Source organism: Xenopus laevis, chromosome 9_10L (genome assembly GCF_017654675.1).
Source record: "Xenopus laevis strain J_2021 chromosome 9_10L, Xenopus_laevis_v10.1, whole genome shotgun sequence".
NCBI classification, from domain to species: domain Eukaryota; kingdom Metazoa; phylum Chordata; class Amphibia; order Anura; family Pipidae; genus Xenopus; species Xenopus laevis.
Genome location: NC_054387.1, coordinates 136452160 through 136467002, shown reverse-complemented (window position 1 = coordinate 136467002; position 14843 = coordinate 136452160).

Here is a 14843-nt window from a genome sequence, read left to right as displayed (position 1 = left end):
ATAAGAAGTGAAAGGTTAGAGGGTTCTGATGCGATGTCATCTATGAACTCTACATAATGTATTCTCCTATATCAGGGATCCCCAACCAGTAGCTCGTGAGGAACATGTTGCTCTCCGACCCCTTGGATGTTGCTCCCAGTGGCCTCAAAACAGGAGATTATTTTTGAATTCCAGGCTTGGAGGCAAGTTTTAGTTGTATAAAAACCAGTTGCACTGCCAAACAGAGTCTCAATGTAGGTTGACAATCCACATAGGGGCTACTAAATGGCCAATCACAGCATTTATTTGGCACCCCAGGGACTTTTTTCATGCTTGTGTTGCTCCCCAACTCCTTTTACTTCTGAACGTTGCTCACGGGTTCTAAAAGTTGGGGATTCCTGTCTTATATCATCTTATAGGGACTGGATCACTTGCTGTGCCATGAGATTCCTCCATTATGGGCTGTGAGTCCATTATAATTATGGGTATGATTAATAAAGCTGGGGCAGTGGAAACTGGAATTGCTTCAGTGTTGTTTGTACTCAATCCCGCCATTCTGTCAGTAATACTATAATGTCACTTTTGGGGTCACTTTTAGTTTCTTGCTCAAAGTGGTGTTTGCATCTGATCCATTGGATGTAACTCAACCTGCTGTGGGAACTCAGGAGCTACCAGTTCTGGGTGTCAGGATATAACTCTGGGGTTCCCCAGTATCAGTAGACATAATTACATAATTACAATATTTCAATCACCTCAATTCAGTTCTGCAATTTTATCCTTCATTTAATATAATGATTTCTACAGGTATGGGCCCTGTTATCCAGAATGCTCGAGACCTGGGTGTTTCCAGATATCTGATCCTTCCATAATTTGGATCTTCATGCCTTAAGTCTACTAGAAAAATCATGTAAACATTAAATAAACCCAATAGGCTGGTTTTGCCTTCAATAAGGATTAATGAGATGGGTCACCTTAAAGTTAACTTTTAGTATGTTATAGAATTCAAATCAATTTTTAAATAGGACTTCATTGGTTTTTTTTTTTTTTTTTAGTTTTTTAATTTTTGAATTATTTGCCTTCTTCTGACTCTTTCCAGATTTCAAATGGGGTTATTGTTATTGCTACTTTTTATTCCTCATCTTTCTATTCAAGTCTCTCCTATTCATACTCCAGTCTCTTATTCAAATCAGTGCATGGTTGCTAGGGAATTGGACCAGACGGCTGAAACTGGAGAGCTGCTGAATAAAAAGCAAAATAACTTTAAAGGAGAAAGAAAGTCATCCTTGAGAAATGTTAGACACCCCCAAGTGACTGTATTGACTTACCTGAAAGCCCAGGCTGGTGCTCCTATCAGCAGAAAACTGCACTGGTCCAGGGTTATACCAGTGAGCACCACGGAATGATCCTCTTCCGTCTTCTTCTTTCTTCTTCTCCTTCAAATTTCCCGGGGCAGACGCATGCGCAGTTGAACGAAATAGCGACTTTCTAGTTAAAATTCAGTTGTTCGTTCAACTGCGCATGCGTCTGCCCCGGGAAATTTGAAGAAAGAAGAAGCCGGAAGAGGATCACACTGTGGTGCTCACTGGTATAACACTGGGCCGGTGCAGTTTTCTGCTGATAGGAGCCCCGGCCCGGGGTATCAGAATATCCCTCTCTATGTCATACTAACAGTTAATTTAAATGTGAACGACCCTTTTATTGTGCACTGACTGTGCTGTTCTCCTCATAGTTAATTGCATACATTATTATTAATCCTTCTTTATCTATGTTATTTTCTGTGCATTGTTGTACTGCTGCTTTCTGCTGGACAAAATTTGCATGCTGCACACCTCTGTTCTTGTTAGTAAAGTTTTTCCTCTCGGGGGCGTGGTTTTCTGCAGCTCAGTCCTTCTCACTTCCGGCAGCCATTTTCAGTGCCTCATTTACTGTGTGACTGGACATTCAGACATTTTGGGCTTGTGAAGGCATCAGTTTTTGACCAGCAGTTAGCCTCAGGAAAGTCAGCTACAGGACAGTATTGATACCACTACTACAGACAGTATTGTATCACCGTATATTGCTGTATTCTGGATCAAATAAACCCAGGCTGATTTCATCCATATGTCTACGTTTGGATCCATCCAACCTGAGCGTCTGCCGGTCCGGTCTGCCCCACTGCTTGGATACGAAGGTAGGAAGTCACACAGCTACTATTAGTTATACCTTCATTCGCCTTCATGTGGGGACAGAACAGTCAAAAACTGCCTTAATGCCCATACCCTGGCCACAGATTACCTCACAGTTCAGTACCACACTCAGGAATCTCCCTGGCAACAGGCCCACCTGCAGCAAATCTGCCCAGATACAGTGCACGTCACAGAAGCCAAAGGGCAAGCACCACATGTCTGCAGTATCTATACTCTCACCTGAAAGTCCTCCACAACCCATCAAGCCATTTTCTACATCCTGTATTAACCCTTGCTCGCATAGTACAAGAATTGTTAATGCACGCGGGGTCCCCCTCCAACAAAACCCCGCAATTCACTGAAAACACCTTAGGAAGCTTGTCAGGGTGCCTCAGCGGAGCCGCACTGCTATTTTCAGCCCCCAATTCAAAAGTTTATTTTCTTAAAGAGACAGCGCACCTTAAATCAAAATGGCCGAAAAGGACCTCGCACAGTTCCCCAGTGATGAAACAATGCTAATGCAACCTGATACTGATCATTATGAAGAACAGGAAGCAGATTCCACACTTCCAGCAGACCAAGTCGTGCAACCAAGATGCTCTCTCAAACCGACAATAAAGGTCAGAGAAAACTATCAAACCAGGAAAGATGAGCTATGCGATAGCCTGGAAGAGCTATGGGAACGAGTCTCCTCCATCATGTCAGGACTTAAATCCTCAGGTGATGCCACAAGCTTACAAGTTGCTATAGGGCGGCTGAATACAGCTCATGAAAGATATAAGAGACTGTCCACAAGGTATATAACCTTTCTAAAAGATGTTAATAATGATGAAGCCCCGTCAGAACTGAGCAAGGCAGAATTAATAGACGGACAAAGAGACGCCATGGTGCTGCGTGCTAAAGATAAAGCGGAACTCCGTATCTCCCATCTGCAAGAAACTAGATCCCACAGATCAAATTCATCTAAACATTCCTCTCGGTCATACAGATCATCGTGCTCAAGAAGCTCAGCCCTAAGCGACCGACTACTAGAGGCCCGCATAAATGCAGAGCAATCCAAGGTGAGACGCTCCTTCACTGAAAAAGAAGCTCTTGCAAGGGCAGAAGCAGAGGCGGAGGCTAAGAGGGCCGAAGCAGACGCAGAGGCTAAGAGGGCAGAAGCAGAGGCCCGAATAAAGATTCTTGAATCAGAGATGGAAGAGGAAATTGCATTAGCTAAAGTAAGACTACTTGAGCAAGCATTGAGCCAAGGCCTTGACCCAGTCTGCTTGCCACCACAGGAGATAGATGATGCAGCTGATCGCACCAGTGACTATGTACTGAAACAGTTACCTGCACCACCCCCAGTTTGCAGTACTGTCCAAGCCGACAACACTGAAACCCTCAAGTCAACTCTACCTACAGTGCCAGTGCCACCCACAGCACCTGAGCAACCTGATGACGTTCACCCAGATGTGCCCTCTCAAGGACAGGTGTTACAGCAAAAAGGCTACCCGGCATTTCCCGGCCTACCGCCACAGCTCAAGCAGCAGTCATCACAATCTACAGAGGCTAGACCACAGCTCAACCCTGCAGCAACATCATTCTACCCGGAAGCATCTCACCCTTTCACGCCACGCAGCCCACACGCCCTGGGGGCATCACAAGTTGTCATGGCAACAAGCAGTGAGAAATCGGATATGTCCGAGTTTGCCAGGTTTATGGTGAGCAGAGAGCTAATTAACACAAGTCTCTCAAAATTTGATGACCGTGCAGAGAGCTACAGAGCCTGGAAAGCAACCTTCAAAGCCGCCATTGCCAACCTCAACCTGACCGCAGAGCAGGAGCTCGACCTCTTGATCAAATGGCTGGGCCCAGGCTCCACAAGTCATATTAAGAGCCTCAGAACTGTCTATGTGGGACAAGCAGAAGCAGGTCTTGCTGCCGCCTGGCAGAGACTCGAACGTACGTTCAGCAGTGCAGAAGCAATAGAGAAAGCCCTATTCAAGAGACTGCAGAACGTCCCAAAGATCAATCTCAAGGATGTCCATAAGCTTCAGGATTTGAGTGATCTGCTCATGGAATTAGAGCTTGCCAAAAGAGACCCTCGCTTGACCGGCCTGTGCTACCTGGATACAGCCCACGGAGTGAACCCAATTGTCGTGAAGTTACCCTACAGTCTGCAAGAAAAGTGGGCGGCATCAGTCTCAAGGTACAAAAGAGTGCATAACGTCACCTTTCCCCCATTTATTCATTTCTGCAGATTCATCGATGAACAGTCCCAGATGAGGAATGAGCCCAGCCTCGATTTCCTGGAGTTCAACACTACAGCTTCAGCGACACCATCTTCAAGGTATGAAAGTGTCTTGCATAAAAACAGAGACTTTAAGAGCAGCATGAGTGTCAGAAAGACTAACCTACCATCACCTGCAGCACCCACGGGTAAACAGTACAATGCCTCATCAGGAGACAAGTCCTTCAATCGTGAATGTCATATTCATAAAAAACCACACTCAATGAACAAATGCAGAGGGTTTAGATCTAAAACCATACAGGAGCGGAAAAAAGTCCTCAGCGAGCTTGGGGTATGTTTCAGATGCTGCGCTTCATTGGAGCACATGGCTAAGGACTGTAAATCCATCATCAAGTGTGAGGAGTGTCATAGTGAAAGACATGCCTCAGCTATGCACCCAATTCCGCTCACCAGAGACTCACCAGCTGTCTTCACCACCAGTCCTGCTCCAAGTCATGGCGGGGAGCCTCAGAATCATGCTAACACAGCCACCGCCGTTTCCTGCTCATGTTTGGAAGTATGTGGCGACAGCAAGAGTGAGAAATGTTGTGCCCGAATATGCCTAATCAAGGTCTATCCAGAGGGACTACCAGAAAAGGCAGTAAAAATGTATGCTATCATTGACGACCAAAGCAACCGGTCCCTAGCAGGACCTAAATTCTTCGATGCCTTTGGAATAGAGGGAACATTAGAACCCTACATCTTAAACACCTGCTCGGGCCGCATAGAGACTAGCGGAAGGAGGGCACAAGGATTCATCGCTTCTCCCATCAATGGGAATACAGAAATACCCCTACCAACACTGATCGAATGCGATCAAATACCTAACCATAGGGATGAGATCCCTACCCCAGAAGCTGCATTTCACCAGCCACACCTAAGGCACCTTGCCAACGTTATCCCACCTATGGACAACAACGCAGAGATTCTACTCCTGCTCGGCAGAGACAATCTAAGGGTGCACAAGGTGCGCCAACAATGTAATGGTCCCGACTACGCGCCATATGCCCAGAGACTGGACTTGGGATGGGTAGTCATAGGAAATGTATGCTCGGATCAACCAAGAATTAACTCCTTCAAAACGTGCGTGGAGATGGACGCACAACTTGCATTAAGCCGTGTCCTCATCACTATGAAGTGAAAGAGAAGTCTCCAGACCTCATACAACCACCTGACATCATTTCTCCCCTCTTTGCTGACAACTTGGGGAGATCGGTCTTTCACACAACCAAAGATGACGATAAAGTAGCCTTGTCAGTAGAGGACAGAGAGTTTGTCAAGATAATGGACAGTGAGTTCTTTAAAGACAAAACTGGGTTTCTCCATTACCCTTCCGAGCCACCAGGGTAAGACTCCCGAACAATCGAGAGCAAGCGCTATCCAGATTTAACTCTCTTCAGCGTACCATGAACAGCAAGCCTGAAATGAGAGAACACATCGTTGCCTTCATGGATAAAATATTCCGTAATAACCACGCAAAACCAGCTCCATCCCTAAGAAAGAACAATGAGTACTGCTACTTGCCTTCATTTGGAGTGTATCATCCACGGAAACCTAATCAAATTAGGGTTGTTTTCGATTCAAGTGCCAAACACCAAGGTGTATCCCTTAATGATGTCCTTCTTACAGGTCCTAATCTGACAAATAACCTGGTCGGAGTGCTGATGAGGTTCAGGAAAGAGTTTATCGCCATCACTGCTGATATCGAACAGATGTTCCACTGTTTTGTAGTCAGAGAGGACCACCGGGATTTCCTCAGGTTTTTGTGGTATAAGAACAATAACACCAACGCAGAGACGGTGGAGTATCGAATGAGGGTACACGTATTTGGAAATAGCCCTTCACCTGCCGTAGCGACGTACGGCCTTCGGAAAACTGCGTTAGAAGGAGAATCGGAGTACGGTACAGATGCTAGAGACTTCGTGGAAAAGGACTTTTATGTAGACGATGGACTCAAATCACTACCAACTGAGGAAGCGGCTATCGATCTGCTCAAAAGGACCCAAGGCATGTTGTACCAAGCTAAACTTAGACTGCACAAAATTGCTTCAAACAGCCTGGCCGTAATGAGGGCCTTCGAGTCGGATGATCATGCACCTGGATTCAAGGATATTAACCTGGGACAGGATAGTCCACCCGTGCAAAGGAGCTTGGGCCTCAGATGGGATCTCTCAGCCGACTCCTTCGGTTTTCAAATAAGTTGTGCAGACAAGCCATTCACAAAACGTGGTGTCCTATCTGTGGTGAACAGCCTATTTGATCCACTGGGATTTGTAGCACCCATCACTATACAGGGTAAATCCCTACTGAGACAGCTTTCTGAAACCATCAAGGATTGGGATACCCCTCTTCCCTCTGATAAAGAGCAAAAATGGGAAGCCTGGAAGCAATCTTTGTGTGCTTTGGATGAGATCCGCATCCCAAGATGCTATATTAAAACCTCACTTACCTCTAGCGTAAAGAAGGAACTCCATGTGTTCTCGGATGCCTCCACAGAGGCCATAGCAGCGGTTGCCTATCTGAAGGTGACAGACCCCCACAATCAAAATCACGTTGGATTTGTCTTTGGTAAGGCTAAGTTAGCCCCCAAGCCTGACCATACTATTCCCAGACTTGAACTCTGTGGGACCGTGTTAGCAGTGGAAATTGCGGATTTCATACAACAAGAATTGGATGGCGACATAGATGAAGTCCAGTATTACACCGACAGTAAGGTCGTTTTAGGTTACATCTACAATCAGACAAAACGATTTTATGTGTATGTCAGTAACCGCGTAGAGAGAATCAGGAGGTCCTCCAAACCTGAACAATGGCACTATGTACCATCCGAACTCAATCCAGTAGATCATGCCACTAGGCCTATGTCTATTGGTTATTTTACTTACTCTTCTTGGCTTACAGGTCCAGAGTTTCTGCTAGGAGAGGCGGATGAAAATGTACAGGAAGATTTCAGCATCCAGGACCCGGATAATGATCCAGAAATCCGCGCTGAAGTTAGTGCATTAGTCACTGAAGCAAGGCAAACCTCCAGCCTCCATTGTTATCGCTTTGTACGTTTCTCCAGTTGGATGAGACTCATCAGAACTATTGCAAGGTTAGTGCACATCGCTAGATGTTATCACAATACTCAGGAAGATAAAGATTGTCATGGTTGGCATGTCTGCCATAAACCCTTCTCTGCTGAGGACATTTCTCATAGCGAGTCTCTCATAATACGTCACGTCCAGCAGGGAGAATTTAACATAGAATGGAAGTGCTTGTACAACAGACAGCAGATTCCTATAAAAAGTCCTCTTGCCAACCTAAATCCATTTATAGACAGTTTTGGCCTGCTCAGAGTTGGTGGTCATTTGAATCAAGCTCACCTAGGAGTTGCAGAACAAAATCCTCTAATTATTCCCAGCAAACATCATATCACCGTGTTGCTGATCCGACACTACCACAAAAAGGCTGAACACCAGGGCAGACAAATCACTGAAGGCAAGTTAAGGTCTGCAGGTCTTTGGATTATAGGTATGAAAAAACATGTAGCCCAAATACTGCATGACTGTGTGCACTGCAAAGCTAGAGGGAAACTGCTACACCAACAAATGGCCGATTTGCCTGCGGATAGACTATGTTCAGAACCGCCCTTCACCTATACTGGCCTGGACGTCTTTGGGCCATGGATGGTGTCCGCACGCAGAACCCGAGGTGGTCACGCAAACAGTAAACGTTGGGCTGTGCTATTTACTTGCATGAGTGTGCGAGCCGTTCACATAGAGGTGATAGAATCCATGGACACATCCAGTCTCATTAATGCCTTAAGACGGTTCTTCGCAATCAGAGGACCAGTGAAACAGTTGAGGTCAGACCAAGGAAGTAACTTCATTGGAGCCTGTAGAGAACTGAACATTGACACTAAGCCCATTCAAGATCAGTTGGCGGAGAAAGGTTGCACCTGGATCTTCAATCCTCCTCATAGTTCCCATATGGGGGGTTCCTTGGAGAGAATGATCAGGATCTCACGCAACATCTTAAATTCTATGTTGATGGATGTAAACTCTTCAAGACTCACACATGAGACTCTTGTCACCCTTCTTGCTGAAGTTTCGGCTATTATCAATTCAAGACCCCTTGTGCCAGTGTCTATGGATCCTGAAACACCAGCCATACTGACTCCAGCTACTCTACTTACCCAAAAAACTGAGAATATACTAATGCCTAGTGGAGAATTTACTCACGCGAATATCTACCAAAAACACTGGAAATGTGTACAATACCTGGCGGATTACTTCTGGAACAGATGGCGAAAGGAGTATCTCAATATTCTTCAAGGAAGAAGAAAATGGCAACACCAAAAACCAAACTTGAAAGAAGGAGACCTTGTATTGATGAAGGAGCAACAAACCGAAAGGATTGCCTGGCCTATGGGACTAATTACAAAGGTTTTCCCTAGCAAGGATGGCAAAGTCCTAAAAGTGGAGTTGAAGATCTTCAGGAAGGGCGAGCTTAAAACGTTCGCAAGGCCAATTAACAAACTCATTTTGATATTACCAATTGAGAACGTTCCTGCAGGATGAACAGGACTGTAGTTGAAATATAGACATCTTCTCCATTACAAGCTAAGAAAGCCAACTATATTGTTATGTTTATTGTATTCTAACATGTTTTTGTTGCAGGTTTGTGTTATATTTCATGGACATTCGTCATAGTGAAATCTCCAAAGTAAATTTCAGACGGGGAGTGTGCTGTTCTCCTCATAGTTAATTGCATACGTTATTATTAATCCTTCTTTATCTATGTTATTTTCTGTGCATTGTTGTACTGCTGCTTTCTGCTGGACAAAATTTGCATGCTGCACACCTCTGTTCTTGTTAGTAAAGTTTTTCCTCTCGGGGGCGTGGTTTTCTGCAGCTCAGTCCTTGTCACTTCCGGCAGCCATTTTCAGTGCCTCATTTACTGTGTGACTGGACATTCAGACATTTTGGGCTTGTGAAGGCATCAGTTTTTGACCAGCAGTTAGCCTCAGGAAAGTCAGCTACAGGACAGTATTGATACCACTACTACAGAACAGTATTGTATCACCGTATATTGCTGTATTCTGGATCAAATAAACCCAGGCTGATTTCATCCCTGTGTCTACGTTTGAATCCATCCAACCTGAGCGTCTGCCGGTCCGGTCTGCCCCACTGCTTGGATACGAAGGTAGGAAGTCACACAGCTACTATTAGTTATACCTTCATTCGCCTTCATGTGGGGACAGAACACTGACCTTTCCCTCAGTTTGTGTTAATGAGGCAAATAATGAGACTGCTCTGAGGGAATGTATAAGGACAAACAAGTCTATTTACTGACACTCATGTCTATAACCAGTGGCAAAGCTCAAATGTTCATTCGGGTCAATTCAATGCCAGTTATGGGCTCTGATTCTTGCAGCAATGGATCAAGCCCCCCAGGATACCCACCCTGTATCACTTATGTTCTGGGGTCCCTCTCACCTATAAATCCAACCCCTGCTCTGTATCATCACTGCTGTTACTTCTGTACTGACTCAAGATTAATCCTCTAAACATACAATATATCATTTAGTTCCCCTTTGTACTGAATGTAACCCATTATCTGGAAACCCATTATCCAGAAATCTCCGAATTACAGAAAGGCCGTCTCCCTTAGACTCCATTATAAACAAATAAGCCTGTCCCTTGTACTTGATCCCACCTAAGATAATATTAGTATATAATTATTAGTAATATAATTAAAGGAATCGTTCACCTTCGAGTTGCCTGTTATTCGATATTCTGAGACAATTTGCAATTGGTTTCATTTTTTATGATTTGTGTTTTTTTTTTAATTATAGCTTATTATTTAGCATCTCTCCTCTTTGCAATTTCAGCAATCTGGTTGTTAGGATCCAAATTCCCCTAGCAACCATGCACTGATTTGAATAAGAGACTGGAATATGAATAGGAAACCCCCATTTGAAAGCTGGAAAGAGACAGAAGAAGGAAAATAATTAAAAAACTTTAAATAATGAAGACCAATTGAAAAGTTGCTTAGAATGGGCCATTGTATAACCTACTAAAAGTTAACTTAAAGGTGAACACCCCCCCATTTAAGTGGGAGAGAAAATGTGAAGGTCACGGTCACTTTATAGAGACTGGATTCCTGACACCCCCCCCCCACTGTGTCCCACATAGAAGCCCCCCAGGAGCAGCGTGATTATTACTGTAAATAATGACTGGGCAGTGACAGGGGCTGGATGAGAAGCAGGAGGGACATTTGGGTGCAGATCATTATTTTCTCTCTCCCAAATGCCAGTCCTACAATATGTGCCCTGGGGAGGAGGAGGAGCTACATACAATGGGGGGGGTCCCAACCCCTCTTTCCCACTCGTCCCAACCCCTCTTTCCCACTCGTCCCTTGGATGTGATTCTGAATTAGGAATTAGAAAGTGAAATTTGTTCTTCTGTGTTTAACCAAAGCTTTAATTAGACCTGGGCTGTGGAAATTAATTTATATAATAAACTGAATGTGTGTATTTGGGGGGACTTTGATACCCCAACTGTGTCTCTGTTCTGCCTTTACTCCCCTCGTTCCTCACAACATTCAGTGTCTCCCCTCAGTTCCCCCCACCTCTGCAGGTACAAGAGACACATGGGGCAATAGGAAGGGGTTTGTTACCCTTATCATCTCCAGCTTGTGTGTGTGACAGACCCCTCTGAATTGCCCCTCCATTAACTCCTCTGAATAAACCTTTAAATGAATATATTGTACATTTTCTTCCATAATTTCCAATGAAATTGGTGGTTTGTTCCTTAATTCTGATTGGACGACATCTTGTGTTGTTTGATTGGTCAGTTTCTGTTTATATATTTGTGGAATGTAAGTAAATGCTCAAGTCAATGAGTGTGTGAGGGCATGAAACACATAATGCAGATATTAAGGTATACAATAAATACAGTATATATATATACATATAATAAAGACAGTTGGGATTTTACAAGCCTGACATATGGGGGGTTTTCATTTCAGATTGCTGACTTGGTCTGTCCCCTCATCTAAAGGCTCTGAAGGTGCAACTGCTCCCCCATATTTACCAGTGAGTTCACTTTACAGTTCCTTAATATTTCTCCCATGATTTCAATGGAAATGACACACGTTTGACAAAGTCATGGCAACCAATCAAATTGTTCCTACCGCAGGTCGTAAGAAAAAAACTGTCACTGATTGGTTGCTATGCGTTACTGCCCACAGGCAAATTTGCCCAGTGTTAATGAATGAGCGTCATGGTGACTAATACCAGAAAGCACTGGCACTTCCAGATCAACAATAACATTTGGTGTCTCCCCTTTAAAGGTTAAGAAACCTCTGGATATTGCCTCTCAGTAGGAAACTCACTGGGAATTCCTATCCAATAGATAAAGAAATAGGAGTGAACCCAGCAGATCCCCATCTCCTGTTTGGCATCTTCTGTGAGTCAGTGGCACTGCACATGCTCAGTGAGCTCGGGGCTGCTGGGAGAAGATAAGATAAAGGGGTTGGGGGATATAATCAAGCAGGTTAATCTGGAGGTTTATCCAGAGCCGGATTAAGACTAAACAGGGCCATAGGCAAAGTAGTACTTCTGGGGCCCCCCCATCTCGAACCACCTAAAGTTACAGTTACAAAAGAAGCTCTGCTTTACTAGCGCATCTTTATTATAAAAGTTCTTTTAAAAGTTCAGTAGCAACACTGTTGGCAGAAGGTTTTCTTTCTATTCAGTGTCTTAACAAAACACTCTGCATTAACCCATTGCTTCAAAAAAGACATCAATTGATTGTTGTTTATCCATTCCTATTGTTTAATAACCTGCACAGCATTTACTTCTTTATACTCAAAGTCAGACCAAGAGTTAATTTATACATTTAATCAGGTAACAAAAGGCAACATGTCCAGTACTGAACTCACAAAGTCTGCCCATAAAATAAACATGGAATACTGCCATTATTATTGCAGAAATATGATGAACACTTGAGCCACAGATAATAAGAAACATTGTAAAACAGGGTGAGCTTCCCAAACATAATAACCAATACAAATTATTAGTTTGCTTTTAATGAGTTTGTGCACTTAGATGAATGAATTCTAACAAGAATTATGTCAGGAATTGGGAATCAGTTGCATTAAGACTTGTTCCACATTTCCATAAAAATCCATCTGCGGCCAAATGAGACGACTGGAATATTAGAATTCTTCTGCAGTCAGATGAGAAGACTAGGGTAAAATAATTCTTTTGTAGCCAGATGAGAAGATTAGGTTATTAGAATTCTTTTGCAGCCAGTTGGGAAGACTAGAGTATTAGAACTATTTTGCAGCCACCAGCCAGATGAGACTAGAGTATTAGAACTGTTTTGCAAGAAGACAAGAAGATTAGGGTATTAGAACTGTTTTGCAGCTAGATGAGAAGACTAGATGATTTTATAGTCAGCTGAGATGACCAGAATAGAATAATTATTTTGCCCTCAGCTCAGTTGTAGCCTTGGTTGGTCTTAAAACCTGCCTGGCTGCCCCCCTCCCTCACTCCTTTCAGAGCCAGTCAGACAGTCCCACATTCAGAGACCCTAAACTAATTATTTAGCACACAGATTATTATTGTTTTGTTTTTATTTTGCTCAGTTCTGTCTGGCTGCCCCCTCCCTGACTCCCTTCAGAGCCACTCAGACAGTCCCACTCACAGAGACCCTTTACAAATTACTTTGCCCCCAATTTTTTTTTGTATTTTTGTGTTTATTTTTTTTGTAGTTTTTTGTAGGTTTCTTTTTCAGTTCTGTCTGCCCCCCCCCTTCCTCACTCACTGCAGAACCAGTTGACCAGTTCCACTGCCCCACAGACCCTTTCAATTTTACCCCCAGAGGCCACATGTCCGGATCACTCTTAAATGGCTACGAAACAGCCTGGCCTTCCTGCCCCCTCACAAGCCAAACCAGCACACAGTCCCAGACACAGTCTTCAAAAATCTATTAAAACAATTTAAAAAAAATGTCAGCCTGCAGCCGGCACATGGCCACACACTGTTGCTGAACAGACTGACGGACCAGACAGCCAGACAAAGACAAAGAATTCAGTAGCCGCAAGGACTGGAGAGACGGAGAGAGCTCCTACAAGTTCAAGTTTTGGGCACCAACTGCCGCTCTCCCTGCGCACACCCGTACTTAGCCATGGTGTCAGCGTGCACGCAACATCACCGTGACAATCCAGCGGCGGCGCAACTAGAGGTAATTTTTTTCCAGGCCAGGCCCCCTAGTGCTAGGCGGGCCCTAGGCAATTGGCAAGAAAACACCAGTACACCTGATACCATTCTAGCGGGTAATCTGGCCCTGGGTTTATCTGTCATAGAAGCTGATGCTACAGGGCTGATTATGAATCAATTCTGATGCAGACTGTGTTGGTTTCTGTGCTGCCATGCAATGCCAATGGATATGTTTTCCCTACTGGAAGAAAAACAATTGGCAAGAAAACACCAGTACAGCCTGATACCATTCTATGTGTGGGGTAAATCACAAATATGTCATTCGTTTGTCAGGGGGGGAGGGACAGCTGTATTGGTGTTTTTGGGCTGGTGGAGAAAATGCATAATGTGACATTAAATTAAGGGACAGATATATCAAGGATCGATTCAAAAATTCTAATTTAAAATTCACATTTTTGAGTTTTTTTTTATGGTCAAAACTGTCAGATTTGACTAGGGAGTTATTCAAATTCAATTCAAGTTCAAGAACTCAAACTTGACTTTTCGCCACCTAAAAAACTGCTGAATTGTCAATGGGAGGCGTCCAGGGATCAATTTGGAGTTGTTGGCAGCCTTCCTGACATTTGAGTTTTTTTCTCCAAATTGAGTTCTTAAAATTCGAATCGAATTTGAGTTTTCGGGCTGATTTAATTCACCATGAGTTGAAAAAATTCAATTTTAATAATTCATTTCGATTGGTCAAATTTCGAGTTCAATGAAGTTTAAAAAAAAACTCTCATGAATTTAAAATTTGACCCTTGATTTTCCTCCCCAAGTCTCAGTACCGTCAGTTTGTTGCCTATTTATGTACATTGAGAAGAGCCGGTGATTCCAGCCCCTCTATTCCCTCTAATGCAGATCTAGATACGACTTATATTCCTGTATATGGGTACCAGTGGGTTTGTTAAATGGAAATTGGGGTATAAATAAAAAAACTAGAATGTTAGAAATGACTGAAGTGTATAAACATATTTTTAATATGAAAACATGACAGTTGTGTTTGGTGACATATGGGGCAGGAATAGGGATTATTCAGGTATCACTAATGGCCCCATCCTTCTCTCTATTAACTGCCCCAGGCTGGGGTGTCTCACTCTGCAGATGAATTCAGCTCCTTGGTCAGTCTTCTGGTCTGGGGAGAAGGTTAATTGTGTTTCACATGTAAATGTCTGATCCT